The sequence below is a fragment of the Polyodon spathula genome, chromosome 2 (assembly GCF_017654505.1).
Source record: "Polyodon spathula isolate WHYD16114869_AA chromosome 2, ASM1765450v1, whole genome shotgun sequence".
NCBI lineage: Eukaryota > Metazoa > Chordata > Actinopteri > Acipenseriformes > Polyodontidae > Polyodon > Polyodon spathula.
In genome coordinates, this window is record NC_054535.1 from 54,807,865 (window position 1) to 54,822,381 (window position 14,517).

The 14,517-nt window shown below is 35.9% G+C and overlaps 1 protein-coding gene across 3 annotated transcripts in view; it reads right to left on the minus strand.

The window, feature by feature from the left end:
* LOC121298395 (microtubule-associated tumor suppressor 1 homolog A-like) overlaps nucleotides 1-12,226 on the minus strand; it is a 75,755-nt gene extending 63,529 nt beyond the window's left edge. For 2 of the 3 annotated variants that reach the window (XM_041225523.1, XM_041225506.1), the window contains exon 1: nucleotides 2,010-2,367. The gene's annotated coding sequence lies outside the window, so the exon portion shown is untranslated. Of the gene's footprint in view, nucleotides 1-2,009; nucleotides 2,368-12,153 lie in introns of those variants that run through there. The other variant, XM_041225515.1, reaches the window with a different exon arrangement.
* Between the last annotated feature and the right edge of the window lie 2,291 nt (nucleotides 12,227-14,517).

Genomic DNA, 14,517 nt, shown 5'->3' on the forward strand with positions numbered 1-14,517 from the left:
ATATGAAAAGTGTCTTATGGGTTGGCACCTCTTTTTGGGAAAAGCTCTGCTGTGCATGAATGTCTTTGAGATTATAGGCCTAACACCAGTATTCACTATACTACCAAGGAGACAGCACCTTCATATTAACCTGGTACTGAGTTTCCATTGAAGTGCCACGTACAAGAAAATAATGATTTTATGTTATTGTACTACCTTTGCAGAACAGTGACTAAATGTTGTAATGTATTGCGCTGGATCGAATTTAAGAGGAAGACTCCCACTCTAACACTCTGCTGAAGGTCAATGCACTGATGCCAGTGTTCTCCTAATAAGGCTGTTGCAGTGCTTACAGTAGTTTAAAATAAGATATGCCTCTGCAAAGGACCAAATGAAATACCAGACTCTTTGTAACCATGAACAACAGTTTAATTTTGGAGAGTGGTTTTAAAGTGGCTAGAACTCACAGTAAACATTATCTTAATTCTGAAATTTTGAACAGGAATGCCCATACCATGCATTCATCATAACTGGTTGGGAGTTCCTAAGCGCTCAAAAAAAAAAAAAAAAAAAAAAAAAAAAAGCGTCACTCATCGGTATAATCTCAATATGCTTCCAGCAAACCCAGTCAAATTCCTAACAGAAACAGAATTCCAGTACATCAGCCAACAAAAATTAAGAAAATAAAAAAAAAAACTACCTACCCATATAGCCTAGTGGGAGATAAATTGCCTATCAAAGTTGCTTTGTATTACAGTATAGGTAACGAACCATATCTTCCTGGGCTATGCCATTCTGCAAGTGCTTGCAAATATCGCCAGGCAGGCATTCCATGCCAAAATCTATTCAACATCCCCTCATTAGTTTCAGAGGCACACTCGCCAACAGTGTATCGAAAGCATTTCAGTTTTACTACATCATTTGGTTTGAAAACAATGAGAATATACTGCAGATTATTAGGCTGGCCCTGAAAACTGCACCATGTATTCTGAGCTTTAGTATCCTTAACCCCCCCCCCCCCTTTTTGTTAAATTGCAGGAGCAGTTCACCTGCAAGGGTCATTGTGGACTAGTGTAGCTTTCACCCAAGATTAAATCAGAGACTGGTTTTCTTCTTAAAGCATATCTTACAAAGCAATGAAAAGATACCACCATCTGTGCACAGACACTAATTTCAATCAACACTGTCAGCTGTAGTAAATGAAATGGTAAAGTAATGGTTACATTTTTCTAATGATGGCAGTGACAGCATTTATAATACAGCAAGCATAAAATCAAGGATTACCCAGAAAAAAAGCAAGTACTGTATTCACGTCTTTTAATAGAAGACAACACGTTTGAGCAAAGGTGATAAATATTTGTTTAAAAAAGCTGAATGGCAAAAAATCAATCTCTGCTACCCGAATGTGAATGAAAGGTTACCTTAGCAACTGCAAGCATTTATGCTTAGTCATATACAGTAAAATACAGGGAAGAGAGTTTGAAATTAGATACATCCAGACTTGTTTTTTTTTTAATCATAAAATAAAGCTTCACTGTTCATCCTTTCCAATATACTGCAATGCATATAATATCTAAAAAATAAAGCATTTGAACCATCACTGAATTTAGTGTTTTGGGGATAAACCAGTAAATTATATAAAATAATAATAAACACTAGTAAAAAGCAAGTTCCCTAAAAATCACACATCTAGTCAGAATCTCTATATATAAAAGCAGCATGGCGGATAGGTGTGCATCCTGCCATATACACAGCACACAGAGTTCTATTGGGTACATATTATGCAATGCCATGCAGGACACACATGAAATGTAAAAACAATACACAAAACATTTAATGAAAAAGCTGAAATTCCACCCGATAAAATGGGATGTTTTAAAACTTACTGATCACACCAATGAGATTGTCTCAATACAAATGAAGCCTGTCCGATCAATTCAAAATGTCACTTTACAACTTCCCGCTTTGCACAATGTTCTTATCTATGCCTTAAGGTTACATTTAATGTAACCAGCACACCCAGAACTTACCTCACAACATGCATTCTTCAGGAAGGTTTGTCACTCAGGACTGCCGATTCATATACAGCTGTTTGAACTGATCATTCTTCTACGAGTTTTACTCTCCATTCAGATCCCATTAATGCTTAGTGCTGCACTAAATGGAAAAAACCACAAGTGCACTAAAAACTACAACAGCAGCCTGAACTCAGCCTCCTCTCCTGAGACTGCTCTGTTTTCTCAGGCAAACTCAATGGTGTAGAAGTAATAAGGCTAAGCTTTGTGACTCAGGCAGGCTGGAACTTCTTTCCAGTAGTTTAACTGGCTTCACTTTGCACACCTCTGTGCTATCAACCCACATAGGCAGGAGCACAGTTAACTGTATTCATGTGCAATAGTTCAAAGTCCAGCTCCGGTGTGTTTTCTATATAGTTCCCCAGTGCTAAGTTTACTTGAAACAACTGGATACTTTTCATGTCAGAGTCAAGTAGGAGTGGCCTGAGGCTGTCAGACCAAATCAGCATTCAGGGTTGCTTAGCAACAGGAGTGCCTTTTACAAGAACAAGATCAGCAAGACCTTGGTAATGACTGGAAATTAATCAGGAGAGAAGAAACCTTATAAAATCAAGAAGGATTAAGCTAATCTTACATTTGACATAGCTAGCAGGTTGTAGGTTTTCCACTGCAATGTAAAGCTCAAACTGATAACGTTCTAATCCAACCACATGAAATACCAATGTCCTAAACAGATTCATATGCAGAGTCAAACATTGTTATTTTTTACCATGTTAAGTCAGGTTGCCCCACCTCAATATCAGCTTCAATAAATAATGAATGTTAAAAATAAATAAATAAAATACATGCAAAAAATACACTGTTCAACTTAACAACCATAAATCAATAGTAGTAGATCTTTAATGTTGGTTAATATTTCTGATGCTAATAAAACTATTTTTGTTGTTTATTCCAAGACAGCAATTTGTGAGTTTCCATAGCACAATTTACAGAATGGTGTGCACCTTTTCAGCAAAATATCCGGAAAGGTAAAAAGAGGATTGGCAGACCCAGTGCCAAAGTGCTTCGTGATACTTTGGTATTTGCTTAAGCCGTATTAGGTCCTAATGACTGCTTACCATAATTCATCTATGACTCACTGTCTCCAAGGAGAAAAAATAATTAAATATAGATCTAACCACTTCAATAAAACATCAGTGGGACCCTAATCCTTAAATTAAATGTTGGCAGTTCCAATGGATTCTTCAAATCATACATTTGTTACACCCTAAAACACTCCAGTTTGGAGCACGCAGTAAACAAAAAACAAACACCAATCATATTTTACTACCACAAGTCCTCAACCAAGGCTTTTAGAAGATCTTTACAGGACATTACACACTTCACAGAAGTGTACAGGTTTCTCTCAACAGTTTATGTTGCACCCATAAACGCCATACAAATCATATTCAGAATGTTGGATCAGGAACACAAAGCTCTTGTTTCAACACGCCCACCATTAATCCTGTAAATGGGCAACACCGTCTCTACCAAATTAACAATCCTGAAACACAGATATTAGCTGACCCTAACCCTAACCTTACATGAGCTCACCCTTACACAGAAATTAGAGCTGTTCAAAACAAAACCTCAGCCAAACCAAAAATCAGTTGTGGATTATCAGAGTGTCTGTTATTTCCCCTTGCAGCATGACACTGTACTTTTGACTGGTAAAATATTTTTACACACTATTACACAGCAAATCATGAAGTCTAATGGTATGTTAGTGCTTGTGCGAGTGAACATTTCCTACAAAATCCTGGGGTTTTCAAAGCAAAAAAGGTACAGTGTTCACGCCCTTCTCAGCTTTTACACTGGGTTGCCTCCCCTCACCCTGTCAATCTCTGTCCATGTAGAAACCGTCCACCGGAAACTCCATGTACTACAAACATTTGATTTTTTTTTGTGGATTCACAATAAGACAGATTATCTCTTCTTTACTGAACACTGACATTTCTAAGTGAGGTCTTCTTGTAAATTCTCTAAAAACTACCCAAAAAAGCAGCTTAAGACCTTTTAACTTTTTATGCCGAGAGTTATAAGTGTTTCACTACTGTTAGCAGACAATACATAATTTCCACCAATGACAAACGGGGGCTAAAGTAGTCTGCAAACATATCTGAAAGTAGGTAACATCCACATTCAAACAATATTCGACAACAAAACTAACATTTTAGGTGACAACGGGAGACAGTATACCTAAAATGTGATGGTAATTATATCAGCAATGTTTACGTATTAAATGTTTAGTACTGTCCTTTCTGGGTGCCGACGTTGGTATGTTACTTGTGTTCAACAGGTGGATAGAAATTGTTAGTGTAACAATTGAGTTAAATATTTCTATCAAACAATAGTAATTATAAGCTTTCAAGTAGCAATCAGTCACAGATGCAGTAGGTAAATTAAATAACTGTTCATGTATGTTCAATGCATGTATATAAGAGAGTTAATGTGTGAGTTTCCAAGATTTCATTAATATACTGTGTCAAACAATTTAAATTCTCCAACCCCAAAATACAGTTATAATTGGTTTGTGTCGAGATGATCCGATCTGATTTAAAAGGCAGCGACTGTGCCAGTAGAGGGGTGGAGAAATGAGAAATTCCAAGATTTAGGTCTTGGCCAATCGGTTTGCAAAATACAACTCCCCGTTGCATGGAGAACGCACACATTTACTCTTCATTTCCCTTTTTTCATTGTACTCCCCCCCCCCCCTCTTGTTGGACTAGTTTATAAGATAAACTAGTCCAACAAGATGCTGTATATTGTATATTGTAATAACTACATAAGATATTGTTTCAAATACATTTTTAGTTCTCAAATTCTAGACCCAACAATTGAATTATATTATCCTACAACGAGGCTACAGTTACTCTTTATGCCATGCATTAGGAAAACTAATGTGAGAGAGAACAACATTTATTACCACTTAGACAACAAATACTACGTTATACATTCATTACATCTTTGGTCTCGCCCTTGGAGGTGCCCCTGCCCATAATTTGTGTGGATAGTGAAGAGGCGGACTATAGGGAAGCCATGGGCAGGAGGCAAGGATAGCTGCCCTCTACTTAAATGAAGCCAAACAGGTGGATTGAATAACGAAGGAGGAGTTACTTGCCATTTGACTGAAGAACGTTCTAGTAATGACTGTGTAGAATATTCTTGATGTTTACGATTTTAATCTCGCTTAAAAAAAGGGGAGTTCCCTGCCTGAACCACCACTTTGCTAAATTACATACCAACAAACAGAATTACTTTGTGGGACAAGAAGCACATGGAATTATCCCCCCCCCCCCTTTATAAAACGCAGCAATCTGGTACATTAACAAGCTATTCTGAATACTATACATTATATGGTTACAACTCCCATTTATGGCTGCGCTAGACAGAGCATAAGTAAATCACACATTTTGACAGCATGCCAATAGCAGCACAAGGGGCGACCTTCAGTGTGGAGTTCAACACAGAACAGGATACTGGTTGAGGCTCCCAGCTGTCAACATTAGAGTAAGGATCTCCGTTTCAAACGGGTTAACTTGAAATGCCACAAAATCACATTTTCCTCAAGACGTTTTCTTTGCTATTGGCAAAAGTAATGTTAAATATGCAAACAAAATCCTGACTAAACATTAAATAGTATGTTCATAAAGAGTGCATTGAATTCCTTTCCACATCGTCCATCTATCAGTCAACAGAAACAAATTTACATATTACACCCGACAAACAGATCAGATAGCACTGGACACAGTCTTGCCAAGTAAACCTAAAATAGAATGAGGAGCAACAGGGCATCACCATAAAAGGAATCATTTAATAGATAGTAACATTAAGAAGAGTGCATGTGCTCCATTTAAATCTTGGTTAGAAACACATTAACACCACCAACAAAAATATCACTTAAATACATCTTAAGTTTTTTGTTGTTGTAGCAGTTTGCATTCAAGATTTTAAATCTAGACAGTAACTTCTCCTTTTAAAAAATATGTAAAGGACACATATCCAAGAAGTCTTTAAAACAGAGCTGTCTAACAATCTTACACCTCATTATATATATTATAGCAGGGGGGGGGGGGAGTTGTCAAATAAATAATGCATCAAATTACTAGAGGTCTGCACTTCTAAATTGAAAAGAAATACACCAACTAGTATGGGCTTCACACACTATCCCAAAAGAGGAATGCAAGTAGCAAAAGCTTGGTGGGTATGGTAATTATACTGAAAAGACAAAAAGGAAAAAACATGCTTTTAAAAGGGACCAGATGCGTTTCAGTCTGGCGAGCTATCTGATCTATTGTTGTACATGCCTGGAAAATCTCCTATTATATCCATACAACACAGCCACTTCCTTAAAATCAATCATGCATACAATCAATGCCAGTTACACTAGTTATTCTGCACTGCTACTTCCAATCAGATACCTCTAAACTGGACTTCATCCAGTACTCCACTCCACTGTGTTACTACAGTATATACACTGTAGCAAATCCCCTGGCATCTACAGTATCCCACACAGTCAAAGTTCAGTTAAAATGTAGTGTACGATATTTAAAATTCTAAGTTTCAAAATAATTAAATGCATTTGATACCGGTTTTACGTAGAAGGATTTTTAAAAGCAGCTGGTTGGGTGCATACTATTTACATACCCCCTGGCTGGGAGTAAATTAGCTTTTAAGGCAATGGTCATTTGTTAGTCAAATTACATGGCTGTATAAAAATCACACATTTATTACAAAAGAAAAAAAAAAAAAAAAAAAAAAAAAGGAAGAAAAAACACAAGAGTCAAAGTGCAAAGCCACAGAAAGTTATACCGTCCCATTGTATCATTTCTGTTGGCTTAAATAAAATGTTTCACTGTTAGTTGCCGTTTTATCTTGAGGTTAATGTTTTTGACATCGTAAAGATTTTAAAAACGGCACACATTAATGCCAAGATGGGAAGTAAATGGTAATGGGATACACATTTACAGTACAGACTATTTATAACAACTGAATAAGTGAATAAGTGTGTTTCTAAAGAGACTTCCAAACACTGCCTTTTGATTCTGTGTATCTAAAAGACTTGTAATGAAAAACTTCAGAATTACTTTTGGGTATTTGTCCTAAGCCAACGGTTTCTCGTTACAAACTGTTGAAATTAGCGATTAAATAAAACAGGAAAAAATGTATTGTTAAATCAGTTTATTCTGCCTTTTATTGGTACCATTCAGTAGAGCGAAAATTGTGAAGGGTCACTTTAGCTGAAACCCCAGACAGAAGGGGTAAATTTAAATTAAATGGTTGAAACCACTGGTCTAAAGCAATCGCGCACAAAACCTAGTCTACTGCAGATCAAAACACACTTATTTTTTTCTCAAGACTATCTGCCCCTCTCTGCGTTCTTTCTCTATAGACACACACACAGTACTGCTTTAGGTAACTTTGGAAACCATCCCTAATGGCCTTTCATGTCCTGGTTGAGTTCCCAAGAGAAAATTTAAAATGCGTTCATTATGAAAGAACTCTCATAAAACACACTAACAAAAGTGGTCAGAACTTGGTAGCGACGCGTGGTGTTTGGCTGTAGAAACAGCTACCAGCAGCCTCGGACCAAACTCGCATAGATGAATACCAAAATGTGCCTTGTATCCATGGTACTGCTGTAACTTTGAGGTATTCCAATAGCTGTACAGAGAACAAAATGTGCATTGCACAGGGCCTGCATAGCCAAGGAACATTACTGTTTGGTACAGTACATCTATTTATGGAAATTGATGAGAACAGCAATAGAATGGCTCTCTTAAAGAGAACAAATCCAGACAAGTAACTTCTTGAACCGTTTTATCTATACGTTTTTTTTTTTTTTTAACAATACTACACAATGATTTACTTGCAACACGTGGCATCATTGCTAACACACTACAGCAGATTTTAACCAAAATGTAAATTCATTAAAAAAAAGCACTTAAGTGGAAAACATATTTACCATATTCCTCAATAATACTACTACAAGAGGATATGCTAAAAACAAACAAAAACAGTCTGTCCTACAATTTGAGGCAGGCAGATGGCTTTATCCAAGTCACTTATATGCAAAACAGGTATTTATTATAATGAAAAACAAAACATCTATTAGGAACTTGTTAGCTATCTGCAGTATCCGACACCCCATTTACAAATGCCACTTTCTGGTAGGGTAAATGCTGCCGTCCTAAGTACAGTACACCCCAGGTCCAGCCATCCTAAAAGTGGCCTGCTCCAGAGGGGCGCTCTACGACTGTTTTGATCTGTTTTTTGGTCCACTGTGAACGCATCGGGCCCAGAGGCAGCTCACGTTTGCCAAGTATAGTAGACTAGTGGGGAAAAGTCGCTCAAATAAGAAGTCTGGATTGTTACTCTGACAACAGAACCTAAAAATATTTGACAGAATGCCGAGACGCAGAAAATTTCAAAAATACAAAACTTATATTTCTGCTATGATAAGGCATACGGGGCCAAGGCCATCTTTGCTCAAGTGTAAATGCTGTGGCTCAAAATGAAAAGAAGCTTTTAATCTGATCGACCCTGTACCAGCTCAGGTCAGAGTTGTAAGTGTAAACGCACCATGAATGATAAGATGATCCCTCTACTGGTTAAACCTGTCAGTTTTCAATTGTTCCAAACAGTAAAACCAAAAAACAACTTGGATCTCACCATAGAAAAAATAAAATAATCTTAATAACCAAGCAGAAGCAGTTAAAACTAGACAGCCATGTGTTAAATTCCTCAATTTATGTACATTTCATGCAACACTCCATTTACTGTAGGGATGCAACGAAGGGTACAGTTTGACCTTTGAAGGTTCGGAACACCTTACCGAAGGAAGGTTAGAATATTTTATGGTACTCATTTGCATAATGTATTGGTGACATCACCGTAGCTACTTGTTTATATATTTGATTGAAATATGATTTTTACAGGTAATCCATATAAATGTAATAAAACATTAACATGTAGTTTAAAAATATGTTATATAGAACAGTAATCATTTGTATAATTTAAATATACATTGTTTATTTACATATATTTGAGCCTGCTTGTGATCTATGCGGTAAGCTTGCACCAGCACCAACTGCAGAGGACAAAGGTTTATTTAACAGACACCATTCCAAGCAGGTTCTGTCACATTTTAGTACTAAACACATTAATATTATGAACTTTAATTGGTTAAGCCATGATATGAGTCGCTTGCACAGTTTGCATTCAAGTTTTTTTTTTAGTTTTTTATTTATTTATTTATTTATTTATTTTGTTGTTGTCTGGGCATTTAACAAAAAAAAAAAAAAAAAAAAAAACAAAAAAGAGGGGTTTCAAGACATTTAAGTACTACGGCAAGTCGTTTTAACATTTAATCCTCAATTGCTCATATAAAGAATGGCATTATTGAAAAATGCCATTTTTTATATAAAAAATGTATACTAATAAGCATGAGGTCTGAATTCTTGATATCAGAAATGCACACTAACTAGGTGATGAATTACACCCAGTATGTCCGTTTTGTTTGGCAAAATGTCTGAGAATTCTCTTGACATGGGAAATGTTTTACAAGCAATTCACAGAAAATGCATTTCCATCAGAAGAGCTTTGGAATTACAAACTGCAGGCCAGCGGGAACGCACTATTAAATTTAAGAAGAATTGAACATTTCCTCAGTAGTGAAACGAGAGCCAAGCTGCAGCAAAGTCTTCATGATCTCAGACTTTTGATAAACAGGAATGAACAGGCAGGATTGGAACTCACAAGGCTTATGTAGTTTCAAATAATTAAGACAGAAGTAGTAACTTCAGGTTATCTGTTATGACCATACAACAAATTGTTAAACCTCCTTTTTCTTCGTCTTTGAAAGACCTGCGTTTTAAAGTCACTAACTCTGTTTCATTATTGTTAGATATGTCCGTTCTATAGATGAAAAAATGCGGCTAAATACAGTAGAAACATTATCAACACTATTGGCCATGGCATTCTTGGCATACCCAGGATAACGTGCTTACAAATCGTGTCGACTGGAAGTCGTCATCTAATTAGTACGCGTTTTCCAACATTGAATCCGGATGTTCATTAGCATGCATTTTTTTACATAAATTCAGACCGGATATTTATTACCATGGATTTTTGATATTGGAAATAGAATTGTTGATATCAACATAAAAAGGTACTATTTTTGATAACAATTCTATTTGATATCCACAATTCTATTAACGATATCACAAAATAACATTGAGAATTGCTGATATCAAAAATAGAATCGCTGATATTACCAATACATTACTGAATTGCTGGGATCAGCAAATGAGGATTAAAATGTTAAAACAGCTTGCCACAAAGTACAGCTTACACTATACAATGCTTTGCTGTTGAGGTGGCGAATGAAGAAATTAAAGGTTTGGCTCCGAGTAACACGAGCTGGAGTGGGGAGGGGCTGACTGCTCATTTTCGAAATTAAAATGTACAGTAGATATTTTACTGAAACACTAGAGGTACAAGCCCACCGCTTTGCTATACCCTGCTCCAGTTGTACGTAATGTACAATGATGTGGTAGAGGATTTCATTAACAACTTTTGTTTAAGTTATATGCATTATATAAATCAAAAGATCAAAATTTTGCATGCGAGTGACACGTCATGTGTGATTTATAGTATTCACACATTGTTAAACCGTGTCTGTTAAGGAAGAAAAATCAAACAAAAAACACACACAATGCGTGGACCAGTCTGACAAGCCTTTGAAGGTTTAAAACAATCTTCAAATCCCTGGCTAGCGAACGAACCTTCGGACACAGCTCTAATTTACTGCATGCATATGTATTGGTGATCCTGTAGCTAATAAAAGAAAGTGAACTGATAAGTAGTTGCAAGTCACTGGTTAAATAATTGCAACTTAACACTCAGATATAAAATGACTCAAATAATCATTAATCTCAACAAATGACCAACAAACCTACCTCACTCAGCACATGGCCATGTATTGTTGTCAATCCCGCAGGTAACTTGACATTTGATTTACCACAGTTTAGACTTGCTCCAAGCTACAGTAAACATTATTGAACACCTAGGAACTACTCAACCAAGTAACAGGACTATTAAACAGAAAGGGTTTTCATTAGCAGTAAGCAAGAACAGTGTATCAAATACAAAAAACACAACACAATGACAGAATGTGTACATATACAACAAAAACTTAATACAATTCAAGGGTGGAAGATACACTTGAACTAGCACCCTTACAATCAAACTATTATTGCAAATTAAAATTAGATAAGAATAAAGTATTAGGTTTCTTATGCTAGTGAAAAAATGACAATTAGTGTGGCAACAACGTCACAGCAACGCAAATTAACGGTTCATAATTCCGTTCTTTATGCATTTGCTGAATTTAAATATGAATACTCTTCTTTGTAATCAGCAAAACTTAATTATTCACTGTTAAAATGATCCCAAAGCAAACTAAGGAGAACACAGAGGTATGTATGACCAAGTAAAAAAATTAAATCCTGAAACTAATGTGCTTTTTAACTGCAACAGCTTGACTGTATGAAGTTCAGCACTGCATACAGACCTAGGGAAAGATAACCCCACTCAAACGTATGTATGTTTTAATACAGTCTGTATATCTACCCCCTCACCCCTTGTTTTAACTACAGCCTAAACACTGTAGCTATTTAACTAAAATTTAGTTAGTGATTAAAGAGTTCAGTATTATTGTAAATAAATAAATCAAAACCTGGAACTAAAGGTGTCCTACAGAATAAAAATTTAACAGACACAAATTATAGCTGTTAATTAAACCAGAGCTTTATTGACCTACATAACAATTGTCACCAATTCCCCAGATTTCAGACAATTAACCAGCCTTTTAAGAGACAGATACATACACATCAGCAGACAGTTTAATAACACTTAAATGTGTTTAAAGACTATATAGTTTTTATACAGCTATATCGGTTCTCTTTATATTGGTATACCTAAATTAAATAAAGACCATAATCTGAATAAGATGTGGAACACTCACTAGCTGGAGGCGGTGTCAATAAAAGTCACTGTTTTAAGAAAAATAGTTTTCCCACTCCCACACTGTACTAAAGCTTAAAAACAAATGTTGTACCTCTCTTTGTAGAAATACCAACAGCTGCTGCTTATGGAGCTCTCCACCACAAGCTCAGCTCACTGTAAACAAGATGAAACATCTCAGTAGCCTGTCTGGGCCAAATGAAATTATTTCTTAGATGTGCTTTGACAATGAACTGTTAAGTGGAATATTTTGTTGGCATATTGCCCCATAATCATGCCTCAAGTCTTTACTATTGGGACCACCCTCTTAGGGCTTGAGGTAGCAGTTTAATCTCTATGCTTGGGCTTTGTAGGTGTGTACTCCTTGGCACTTAAAACTGCAACCCTGTTCTCACAAGCAGTTGCATTAGTTCCACCCTCAAAATAAAAATGTCTGGTCCACTGTCTGGTGGTGAGAGGGGAAGCATGAACACAAATCCATCAGATATTACAGCTGCTATAACTTCGTAGGCCATAAACACATTTGATACAAATTATTTTGTGGGTAGCGTTTTTGTGTGACATTCTGAAGGTGTGACATACTGCAAGACTGATACGTTTCTTAAGCTAACCAGGAGATTCAATATGCGTTGAAATCAAACTAGGAGCCCCATTGTTCAGTTAATTAATTCCTCTGTAAAGTTATACTCTAGCCAAATATGGGAGGATTTTTTATTTACTTATTTTTATTATTAGGTTCTGTGCAAGCATTAGATTGCTGTATAGTTAATATAAACACCATTAAACAAAAGATATACCGGACCCTAAATGTGAATGTTGAAACGTTCTGCACCCCATCCAGGACAGATAAACAATTACAATTACATAAAAGCAATCTGAAATTGCTGTAGTTGTTAGTCGTTAAACAATATGCTGTAAAAGTGTAGCCCTTCACGAAAGATTGTATTAACATTAAGACACACCATGTTCCTACTAATTAGTGTTACCTGTGTAATTATATGTGTGTGTGTGTGTGTGTGTATTTTCTATAAAATCAATAGGTCCCTTAACCTAAATTAGTAAACATTTAAACTGAATACAAGTGTTTAATTAAAATTACGAACAGCTGTGTTCTTAGTTTCTCAGGACGTTCCAAAAATAAACATAATACTTTGACTCACTTTCCCAGCAGTTTACCAGCATAATAACAAAAATACAAAACACATTTCAACACGAAGGCGTATAATCAATTCAAGAAAATCAATGTGGGCTTCAAAAACAACTTACAATTGAAACGAGTCTTACTTTATTCAAGTAAAAATATATATATATATATCTATATATATATATATATATAAACAATGTAACTATTTGTATATGTATAGAAAACAGACACTAACTGTTAACGTATACTTACATCGTATACAGTAAACATCAGTCCCTGCATGTTTCCAAACAACAGTATCGTGCAAAAACGCCACTCTCCGAAATCCAGCACCTGCATTTAAACCCTGTGACGTCGGTATTGCTCACTGACAAGTCCCGTGTTGCCACACTTTCCAGCAGCACTCAATCAGTCATCAGGTAAAGAAACAACGGTATAGGCCAAGGTTACCACCTGTTCTGTTTTCATCAGAGCATCTTGCCTCTACTACTGGTTATAGATTTAGATTGGTATACCTAAATTATAGGTTATAGCGTGGAACCAAGAAACTATCAAAAACTGAAAACAATATGCTTGAGTGACCCTGTACCCGATTACAATAGTTACTTAGGGAAACACATATATACATTATTGAAAAATATATTTGAAAATCTGTCTAATTAAAATATACATTTGATTATCCTTCAGTAAGTTTGAAAAATACCTTTAGGTTATGATGTTATTAAAGCACAATCCTTTTGGTATTAATTTTTTATGAAAGAAAAAGAAAATAGCTTGTACCATTGTGGTTGTTTTTGTGCTCCTGATGCATTTGCATTGAAGGCAATTCTGGGTCATGTACTCCACTTATGCAGGCTGTCTCCTTGGTAAGTCTACACACCACTGTGGCTTTTACAGTAATTTACATTGTCTCCAATTGGAAACCATGTGACCACCTGAATTATTGGATTTTAGAGATTTTACCAAAGACAATCCAAGAATGCATTACAAACAAATATAGATAAACTGTGCCATGCCAATATGTCAATGTCTTAAAATACTAAATGTATTGTATTGCCTGTTTTGATATGAATGAGTTGTACATGAGCCATTTTACTTAAAATCACCTGTCACCACCTCGATTAATCTATCCTGGTAAGAAAGAAACAGACTATAAACACATGTTGTATTTATTTTACAGCAATCAAGTATGGTGCTAAAAAAAGTGTGTTCTGTGTTTAGTTGCTGAACTATTGCATTAAACTGTAACCAACAGTGGTAATGAATAATACAGTACTGTCTTTGACCGACAGTATCTATCACCATTTATTATTC